The following is a 9,760-nucleotide window of genomic DNA, read 5'->3' as shown; positions in this document are numbered from 1 at the left end:
AGACGATTTTTTTTTTGGCTTTTTGCTTTGTTTTGTTAACATTGGAAAACCGCAAGACGAAATTTTCGCAATACAAAACAACTCGTGGAACGAATTAATTTCGTCTTGTGAGGCACCACTGTATATGGCTTTTAGAAGACATCTGAAGGCAGCCCTGTTTAGGGAAGTTTGTAATGTCTGATGTTTAATTGCTTATTATTATTATTATTATTATTATTATTATTATTATTATTATTATTGATCCTGTTCACCACCTTGAGCTCCTTGGAGGAAAATGTAGGATGTAATGTAAATGCAGCAGTTAAATAATATAAGTCCATCCTAACTGATTAGTCTAAATTGTTTTAATTGTGAGCTGCTCTGAGCCCGGCTTTGGCCGGGGAGGGTGGGATACAAGTAAAATTATTATTATTATTATTATTATTATTATTATTATTATTATTATTATTTCTATTTGAACCCACTGATTTGGCTCCTACATTCTGGAGGAACAGGGTTGCATTGCACAAAGTTGTTGCACGAGCAGAATGACGTTCCCTTGCAGAGTGGAAGTTCCCACCCCTCTCTTCTCTGTGCACCTCTCATAATCTCTTTGTGGGGGGGAGCACTGGGAGGGAAGGCGGAAAATTTACAGGGTGCACATGGAAGATGTTCTCTTTGTGTAGTGGATTCAAAACACCGAGAACAAATTTGCTCCACCGTCCTTGTGATACGTTTGAAGACGGCTATCTTATCACCTCTTAATCGTCACGTCTCCAACTTTCCACCTTTCCTTTGAATCTTGGGTTGACTCCATTTGTAAACACCTATAAACTTCTGTTGTCCTCTTGCACATCAAAGTATTGCTCTCCAGTTGGCCTCAGACATGTGGCAGCAGTCTGGGCTTACTAGCACCATCGAACACTGTGAATCAGGGGTAATGTATATGAATATCCAAATTAGCACTCACATCACCCCAGGAGCATTGCAATTCAACTGATTAGATGTTTGATGAACTAATTTCGGTGATGACCTCGGAAATTTTCCTTCCCAGCAATTACAGCATTAAACGCTGAGGATGGAATACATTTTCGGTTTATCAAGGGGAAGCCTGACAAAATGCTCAGGGTGAGACAGCCAAAAGACAGCGTGCGATACCACAGCGAGTCTGTCGGGACAATGACTAGCAAAATATGCCGTATGAGAGGGACAATATACAGAGGGAAACCCAAGATTATAGGAGCAAAGGGAGCTGTCCAACCATTTGGCCCATTTAGCTAAGTAAAAAAAAGGTAAAGGTAAAGGACCCTTGGACAGTTAGGTCCAGTCAAAGGTGACTATGGGTTTGTGGTGCTCATCTCGCTATCAGGCCGAGGGAGCCAGTGTTTGTCCACAGACAGCTTTCCGGGTCATGTGGCCATTATGGCTAAACCGCTTCTGGCACAATGGGACACCATGATGGAAGCCAGAATGCATGGAAACACTAGTGTATCCGAAGAAGTGTGCATGCACACGACAGCTCATACCTAAATAAAAACTTAGTTGGTCTTTCAGGTGCTACTGAAGGATTTTTTTTATTTTGCTTCGCCTCAGACCAACACGGCTACCTACCTGTAGCATGGAAACACTGTTAACTTCCCGCTGCAGCGGTACCTATTTATCTACTTGTGTTGGGGTGCTTTCAAACTGCTAGGTTGGCAGGAGCTGGGACAGAGCAATGGGAACACACCCCGTACTGTGGATTCGAACCGCCAACCTTCTGATTGGCAAGCCCAAGAGGCTCAGTGGTTTAGACCACGGCGCCACCCACATCCCTAGTCCAGCAACGTCTACGCTGACTGGCAAGGGCTCTTGAGGGTTCCAGGCAGGAAGTCTTTCCCTACCCTCCCTGTAGATGTCAGAAATTGAACCTGGGACCTTTGACATGCAAAGTAGGTCATCTACCACTAAACTACAATCACACCACCATTATGTAGTATAAAGAATCTTAAGTAACTATACAACGTGGAATTGTTCATGGCTTACAGTGGGGCGTAATAACACTACCAGGATTCTGAAATGGAAACCATTCAATGAGACTTTGCAATATTGTCGAAATAGAATAGCTTTGTCTATCTTTTCACCCTATTCTTGTGCATCTCCTGTGCTGCTGTGTTTATTGTAAATATTTTTTAAAAAATTAAACATAAAAGGCTGCTTTCACCTATCTACCGTGTTTCTCCAAAAATAGGACACCGTCTTATATTTATTTTTCCTCAAAAAAAAAACCACACGGTGGCTTATTTTCAGGGTATGGCTTATTTTCAGAGTATGGCGTATTTTCGGGGTATGGCTTATTTTCGGGGTATGGCTTATTTTCGGAGAAACACGGTAGCCCAGTCAGCAGAAGCCTAGCACAAGGCCAGTGGGATTTTCCCCACCCGAAGCACAGTTTTCTCCTCCCCTCCCCTCCTAACCCCCCCAAATTGCCTGTGGGGGTTCAGGAGAACCCCCCAGAACAGCACATGGGGTAGGGGGGGTCATTCCATCAGACAAGCTTGAAGTGCTTGCATGTACGGAACAATTGGGAGAGCGCAACATTGAATTCCATTCAAAATGTGGTTTTTTTAAATAAAATTAAAAAAGACAGAAAAGACAGGGAAGAATAGCAGGATGAAGAGAAAGAACTGGGAAAAGAAACAAATATCTTTTGAGACTCAAGACTGGTCAGAGCTGAACTGAAACAGGACTTCCCAAATTCTCCGTACTATTTACAGACAGTGAATTTGGGGTTTGTGCATCTGTGGACTTCCTCCAAACATTTGCCAGGGGAGGACTGAAATTCTCCAACAATTCAGGAGGAGTTCGAACATGTACATTTTCCCTCAAAAAAAAAAAAGTGCCAGAAAATTCTTTCCTGAAACATTTCAGCTCACTTAACGTTGACTGAAGGGTTATTGTTCGCGATGATGGATGAATTCAGCTCTCTAGATGTTGAACGCAACTCTCCTGTTCACGTTGATTGATGAAGGAAGCAATGGGCTAAGAAAAGACGGGAAGAGTAGGGGCCAAATGTGAGGGATTTATTTTCTGGGGAACTTTAGGATCGGCCATAGTTTAAAGGCACAAGGCCCATACTGTATAAGGATTTGAATAAAGCAATGAAAGGGTGCTTTGCTATTTAAAACATAAAAGAGAGACATAGGCCACATTCGCAAAATACATATCACTGTCATGACTTCCCCCAAAGAATGCTGGGGGGTGTAGTTAGTTAAAGGTGTTGAGAGTTGTTAGGCAACAATTCTCAGAATGGTTTAACAATCAATCCTTCTTCCCAGAGAACTCTGGGAATTGTAGCTTCCTAAAGTTGTGTCCTGACAACTCTTGGTGCCCTTAACAGCTCCCAGAATTCTTTGGGGGAAGCTGTGGCTGTTTGAAATATTTGTTTCTCGTAGATCAGTTTGTTCTTTTAATTATGTTGTGAAAACCTCAATAACCCCCCCCCCCAAAAAAGTGTGTCACCTACTGTAACAACTTCATGGTGAGTACTGGCACTTTTTATTTTTTTTATGAAAAAACAAGCACTGGGTAAACAACAGTGCCCAGAATTCCTGGAGAGAAAGAATGTGCTTTGAAATGTGCTCTAAGGATGTGATTTGTACACAGCCCCTGAGTTCAGTTTCTTCAATTCACTCTGCTATGTTAAGAATGATATCTGGACTGTCAGTTTGCATTTCTTAGTGCAGAAAGTATTGATCTGATGTGTAGAGATCTTTCCTATTCTACTTAATTCAAGAGGGTTCTTGAAATATACCCAGAGTCCTGTAGCGACTTCTTGCTCCTTATTGCAAAACAGTGAATAAAATGCACCCCAAACCTCAGGCTTTTATATACATTATTTACACAATGAGTCCCGTCTGGTTGGCTGATTCTGCTTCCCTTCTGGAGCCTGATTGGTCTTCCTTTTTTTTACCTGATTGGTCTTTTCCTGCAGGCCAATCAGGTGTTGCATTCTAGATCCTACCAACCTAATAGGCTGATTAACTTCTTCCTGGAGCCTGATTGGTCTTCTCCCACAAGCCAATCAGTTGTTGCATTCTAGGATCCTACTTGACTATTGTTCTAGGATCCAAGCTTAGTACATAACGCCTAACAGTTCTGGAAGCTTCTCTGTGTGAAAGAAGATTCCTGATGTTTCAGTTATTCCTTCAGAGAAGCTGAATACAGCTGGTTTAAACTGGTTCTTTTATCTCTTTCTGTCAGAAGTTTAAAACTTTCTCTTTTCTGGTTTAAAACTTTCTCTTTCTATATCTCTTCCTTCTGGTGTGTTCTGTACAGAGTGTTAAGTTTTTAGTCTTGTTATAAGTTATTGTAAGTTTAAGTTAAGACTGCTGCAACTGGATTTCTTATGCACATTGCCAATCCTGAATGTATTGGATTTGTGACCATTATGCTCATTTGCCTTCAGTAGCAGTAAAGCTCTGTTGGATGAAATACAATTGCCACTGCTCTATTTTTCTGGAATCTTGCAACGTGTTTAAGTTGTTACTCTGCTAACTATACATTGGAATCTATTCTGGATCAATACTGAGTGGAATTTAAATGACATGGACATCCTGGATTCCAACTACTTGATTTAGCCTTGGAGAAGACAAAATCTGGATGCTTTGGGCCCATCAGTACGGCTGGGGCAACCAGAGGCGAAGGAAGATACAGTGGTACCTTGACTTACGAAGACGATCCGTTCTGCGGCCGCCTTCGCAAGTTGAGGTTTTTGGATGCCGAAGCACGCAGGTGGCGAAAAGACTTCGGAAGTCAAAACCTTCGGAAGTAGAAGCGTTCGGATGCCGAGGTATGACCGTACAGCTCCTGCTTTTCTTAATAATTTGAGGTCATTTCAGCAGGTCTCGCTTTTCTCACCCACACACGACAAAAAGGCGCCTACCAATATTTGCTCTTCTACAAAACTTTTGATGCCTTGGGCACAGCATCGTACAGGAGTAGCATCTTCTTCCTCGGCACCTAGTGGCCTTTAGAGCTACTGCTGCTCTCTGAGCTGTGCTGAGCGTGCTTCCGCCTCTCCTCCTGGCACACCCTGCCTCTGTCCTCTGAATCAGTGGCTTCTCTTGCTCAGCTGCAGAAGGCACCATATTTTCCTTCCTGGTCCTTAGGAGGATGCAGAGACCTCCCGAGGGCTCACTTTCCCCTTAACAGCAAGAGCTTCTCTCTCCCTCCTCTCTCTGTTCCTTGTCCCCTCCCAACCTGCTAAATGCCTCCTTCTTCAGTGATCCGGCTCACTGTTATCCCAAGCAAGGCACTCTGCAGATTTAAATAGAAAGATATCAAAATAAAAGATAATTGTCGAGGAAAAGGAAGGTGCCGGGGGGGAGGGGGGGAGCTGTCAGTGCAAAGGAACTCTTGTCTAATTTTGCTACCCACGCAGAGCAAAGAGATACTAGTGCCTTGAACTCCAGCAGGTAAAAAAGCTTTCCAGACTCTCTTACCTGCTCCTTGAACAGCTGGTTCCTTCAACAAGAGGAAGTGTCTGGGTGGTAGGCCTGTCCCTAGAGGACCCTGAGAGCCAAGGTTTATGCACATCATGAGGGGGGCTAGTGTCACAGGATCATAGGAATCTTATTCTAGAATCAATGGAGACTTGAGTACTAAAGAGCCTCTGCTCTGTATACCTGAAAGAGTGTCTCTACCCCCCCCCCTCGTCCAGCCCCAACACTGAGATCCAGCTCCAAGGGCCTTCTGGCAGTTCCCTCACTGTGAGAAGTGAGGTTACAAGGAACCAGGCAAAGGGCCTTCTCGGTAGTGGCACCCACCCTGCGGAATCAGTGGCGGAGCTACTTGCTCCGGCAATGGGAGCGGTGTACATCCGGGGGCGTGGCGCATGTCAGGTGTGTGTGCAGCAAGTGGTACACGTCTCGGGGAGTGGGGGCGGCCGCAATGTCACATCCCCCCAGATGGCAGGTGGGGTGGACTGCCCTCACCTTCATCCGCCAGTGTGTGGAATATCCTCTCATTGGATGTCAAGGAGGTAAGTAACTCTACAACTTTTGGAAGGCAGCCCTGTATAGGGAAGTTTGTAATGTTTGATGTTTTATTATGCTTTTATATTTGTTGGAAGCTGCCCAGAACCTCTGGGGCAACCCAGTCAGATGGGCGGGGTACTCCAGATTCTGCTGCATATTTTTGGTCCCTGAAAAACGCTTCTCGAGAAACTGGTTTCATTCTTAAACTAAAAGCTCATTGCAGATTCATTCTGCGTTACCGTGCAATGTTTGAAAACACATGTAGGTAAATCCAGGAATGTGGGGTGTAGCCATAGTCAACCAATGACGTTGTACCAAGTTTGCAATCACGACTTTCTTCTTCATTCGCCTGGGGCATGTGCAGGGAGGAAAAGGCGTGAATCATGTAATCAAAGGGGGGAGTTTTCAAACGCATATTTAGTAACCACACCCACATTTGCAGATGACAGGATCCAAAATCAATCTATGTCTGTTATTGTTTGCCACTATGGACATCATATGGAAGGGTGGAGAGAATAAATGTAGAGATATGGTTGACCTGCCTAATTTCCAGTTTGTTTGCTTTTTTGGCAAGCGGAAAACCAGGTACACCAGATTTTGAGGTTTGAAGAAAGGTTGGAGAGATGCTATAAACGACTGAATCTCTAATGGCAGGAAGGAAAACCATTGGAGGGGGGGAGGTTTGAGGCAATTTTCCAGGAGCCGTTTTGCATCACCTTCTTTCATAACAAAATGCATTTGCACACATGATGCAGTCAGCCAGTTCCAAAGTCCATACATTACTTAATTAATTACTCATTTTAATTACTCAATCACTTCCAGTGATGCTTAATTGCACTTGGTTTCTTAATTATGTGGCTAGCTTGCTGTTTATAACCCACAATCTGCAAACCCTCTCTGCAAAAGAGATTCACACAGAGAAGCAGGATTATGTATGTGACGCCTGAGCAGATTCACACTCATGTCTATACTTATAAGTTTTGGAGGAGGGGAGTGCCCCTCCCCCCCAAAAAACCCTAGAATGGTCGAATTTTGATTTTTGGGGGATATGAAGGGAAAATACAAGCTGCAGAGGAATTCCTGGGCTGGTCTATGCAAAATAACCTGGCCAATAGGTTCTCAGGGCAATCAAGAACAAGAAAAACAGCAATTAAAAATCAGAATAAAACTGGGCAATAAATTAAAGCAATTAAACACAGTTGATTAAAACAAGAAAGGTCGAGGGATTCAAAGGTCTGGGAGAATAAAAAGATAAATTTCCTTAGAGGGGGCACCACCAATGAAAAAATCCCTTACCCAGAAGTAACCAAGTCAAACAAATACAGTTGGATCTACTAGTGGCTCTTTTCTGTTATTGTTGTTTGTTTGTTTGTTTGTTTGTTTGTTTGTTGTTGTTATTGTTTAGTCGTTTAGTCATGTCCGACTCTTCGTGATCCCATGGACCATAGCACGCCAGGCACTCCTGTCTTGCACTGCCTCCCGCAGTTTGGTCAAACTCATGTTCGTAGCTTCGAGAACACTGTCCAACCATCTCGTCCTCTGTCGTCCCCTTCTCCTAGTGCCCTCAATCTTTCCCAACATCAGAGTCTTTTCCAAGGATTCTTCTCTTCTCATGAGGTGAGGTGGCCAAAGTATTGGAGCCTCAGCTTCACGATCTGTCCTTCCAGTGAGCACTCAGGGCTGATTTCCTTAAGAATGGATAGGTTTGTTCTATCCATTGTTTGTTATTAAAACACATTTATTCAAAAGCTACAATACAGCTTCATCCACTGCCACAATATTGCAGACTGATTGCTCCAATCCTCAATCCCTCATCACTGCCACGTTAGCTCACCAAATACCCTCAGTAGGAACCCAACTACCGATCTGATTTACTAGACATTTTCAATTGTTGGGTAAGAATGCGGGTGGCACTGTGGTCTAAACCACTGAGCCTTTTGTGCTTGCCGATTGGAAGGTGGGCGGTTCGAATCCCCACGACGGAGTGAACTCCTGTTGCTCTGTCCCAGCTCCTGCAACCTAGCAGTTCAAAAGCACGCCAGTGCAAGGGCGGTAGATAAATAGGTACCGCTGCGGCAGGAAGGTAAACAGCCTTTCCATGCGCTCTGGTTTCCATCACAGTGTTCCATTGCGCCAGAAGCGATTTAGTCATGCTGGCCACATGACCCAGAAAGCTGTCTGTGAACAAACACCGGCTCCCTCAGCCTGAAAGCGAGATGAGCACTGCAACCCCATAGTCGCCTTTGACAAGGGTCCTTTACCTTTTTACCTTAATAAATAGTCTAGCTGCTGTGAACAGGGAGGAAATTCATTCTTTAAAGAGTAGACTTTGGGATCAAATCTAGTGATAGTAAGGCAAGCGCCGAATTAGGAGAGAGAGATTGTTTAATGATTTTGGACGTCAGAGAAATGACTTTTCCCCCAAAGGCATGGACCACAGCTCACATTCTTGATCAGAGGAGAAGAGCCAATAGAAGGCTCACACAGGTCCATATGGTACAGAAGGAGCATGCAGAAAGCAGGATAGAGAGCTAAAGAGCCTTGGCCATTACACAATAACTCAGCACAGGACATAGCCAATCACTTTGTACCGACTGGGAGATGTTAGGTCAAATTCCTGAAGCTCACAGTTCCCCCTAGCAAGAACTCTTGCTTCCTTAATTTAGTCTCTGCATCTATTTAATATCGGCCAGCAGGAACGAGCATCTTTTTTTGTTAGGGAACAACAGGGACAGAGGACCTGGGCTTCTGTCCTCGGGTTGAAAGGCCGCTCCTGCTGTTCTTTTCAAACAAAATACTCTCGCTGCAGAAAACCTGGACAAAAGGTACATCTGGTGCTCTGGAAGGCAGTGATTACAAAAAGCAAAGATCAATATAGAAGAGGAACTTGCAGCTCTCTGGGTCCTGTTTCCTGAACCTGTAGCTGATGGTCAGGAATGATGGGAGTTGCAGTCCAACACCACCACATGGTGGGATCGGGTTCCCCATTCCTGACACAGTCCTAGGGGCCACAGCAAATTGAGATGGAGACCCCTATTTGTATCACATGCATGACTCCCTAAAGGCAGGCTTGCTTTGATTTTGGCGTGTGTGATTCTGAAGTTGCAGCTTCTTATTCTGTGGATAGCTGGATAGCTCAGTTGGTTAGAGCATGGTGCCGACAACGCCAAGGTTGCAGGTTCGATCCCTGTGTGGAACAGCTGCCTATCCCTGCATGGCAGGGGCTGAATTAGATCAGGGGTCAGCAGACTTTTTCAGCAGGGGGCCGGTCCACTGTCCCTCAGACGTTTGGGGGGGGCTATATTTGGGGGGGTATGAACAATTTTCACCCACTTGCAAAGAGGCCTGAAGATGCTTCACTTTACCTGTCCCAGTTGTTGTCCCAATAGCCGCAGTTGGGCTTCTCCAGCCAGGCAGGCACCATGGCGGGGTAGGGGGCTGCGCTGGCTAGCAAAGACAGAAGCAGCAGCCCCGGTGGAGGAGCCACGGACAGAGGTAGCGGAACCGGTGCATTGCAGAAGGTGCTGCTGCTTCCAGAGAGGTCTGGAGAGTCTGGAGATGACCTTTATCTCAGATTCCAGAGAAAGAGAGGGGTGGCGGTGGGAGAGGGTGGGAGGGAGCACCACTCCAAGAATCCATATATTGAAACCACAAGTTTCCTCTTCTCCATATGGAACAGGTGACACCCCTAGACTCTCTACACAAGAAATCCAATTCCCCTGCTTTGATCACCTGCTCTGCCTTTTGCACTTTGATGGGCCTTG

At 44.9% G+C, this 9,760-nt stretch overlaps 1 non-coding gene across 1 annotated transcript; it reads left to right on the top strand.

Moving 5' to 3' along the window:
* The first annotated feature begins 9,125 nt into the window (after positions 1 to 9,125).
* Positions 9,126 to 9,195, top strand: TRNAV-GAC (transfer RNA valine (anticodon GAC)). The gene has a single exon. It is a non-coding gene; the product is annotated as a tRNA-Val (tRNA).
* The last annotated feature ends 565 nt before the right edge of the window (positions 9,196 to 9,760 follow it).

This window comes from Zootoca vivipara, chromosome 2 (assembly GCF_963506605.1).
Source record: "Zootoca vivipara chromosome 2, rZooViv1.1, whole genome shotgun sequence".
Taxonomy (NCBI): Eukaryota; Metazoa; Chordata; class Lepidosauria; order Squamata; family Lacertidae; genus Zootoca; species Zootoca vivipara.
The sequence above is the reverse complement of the archived record's forward strand: the minus strand, read 5'-3'. Positions and strand labels throughout refer to the sequence as shown.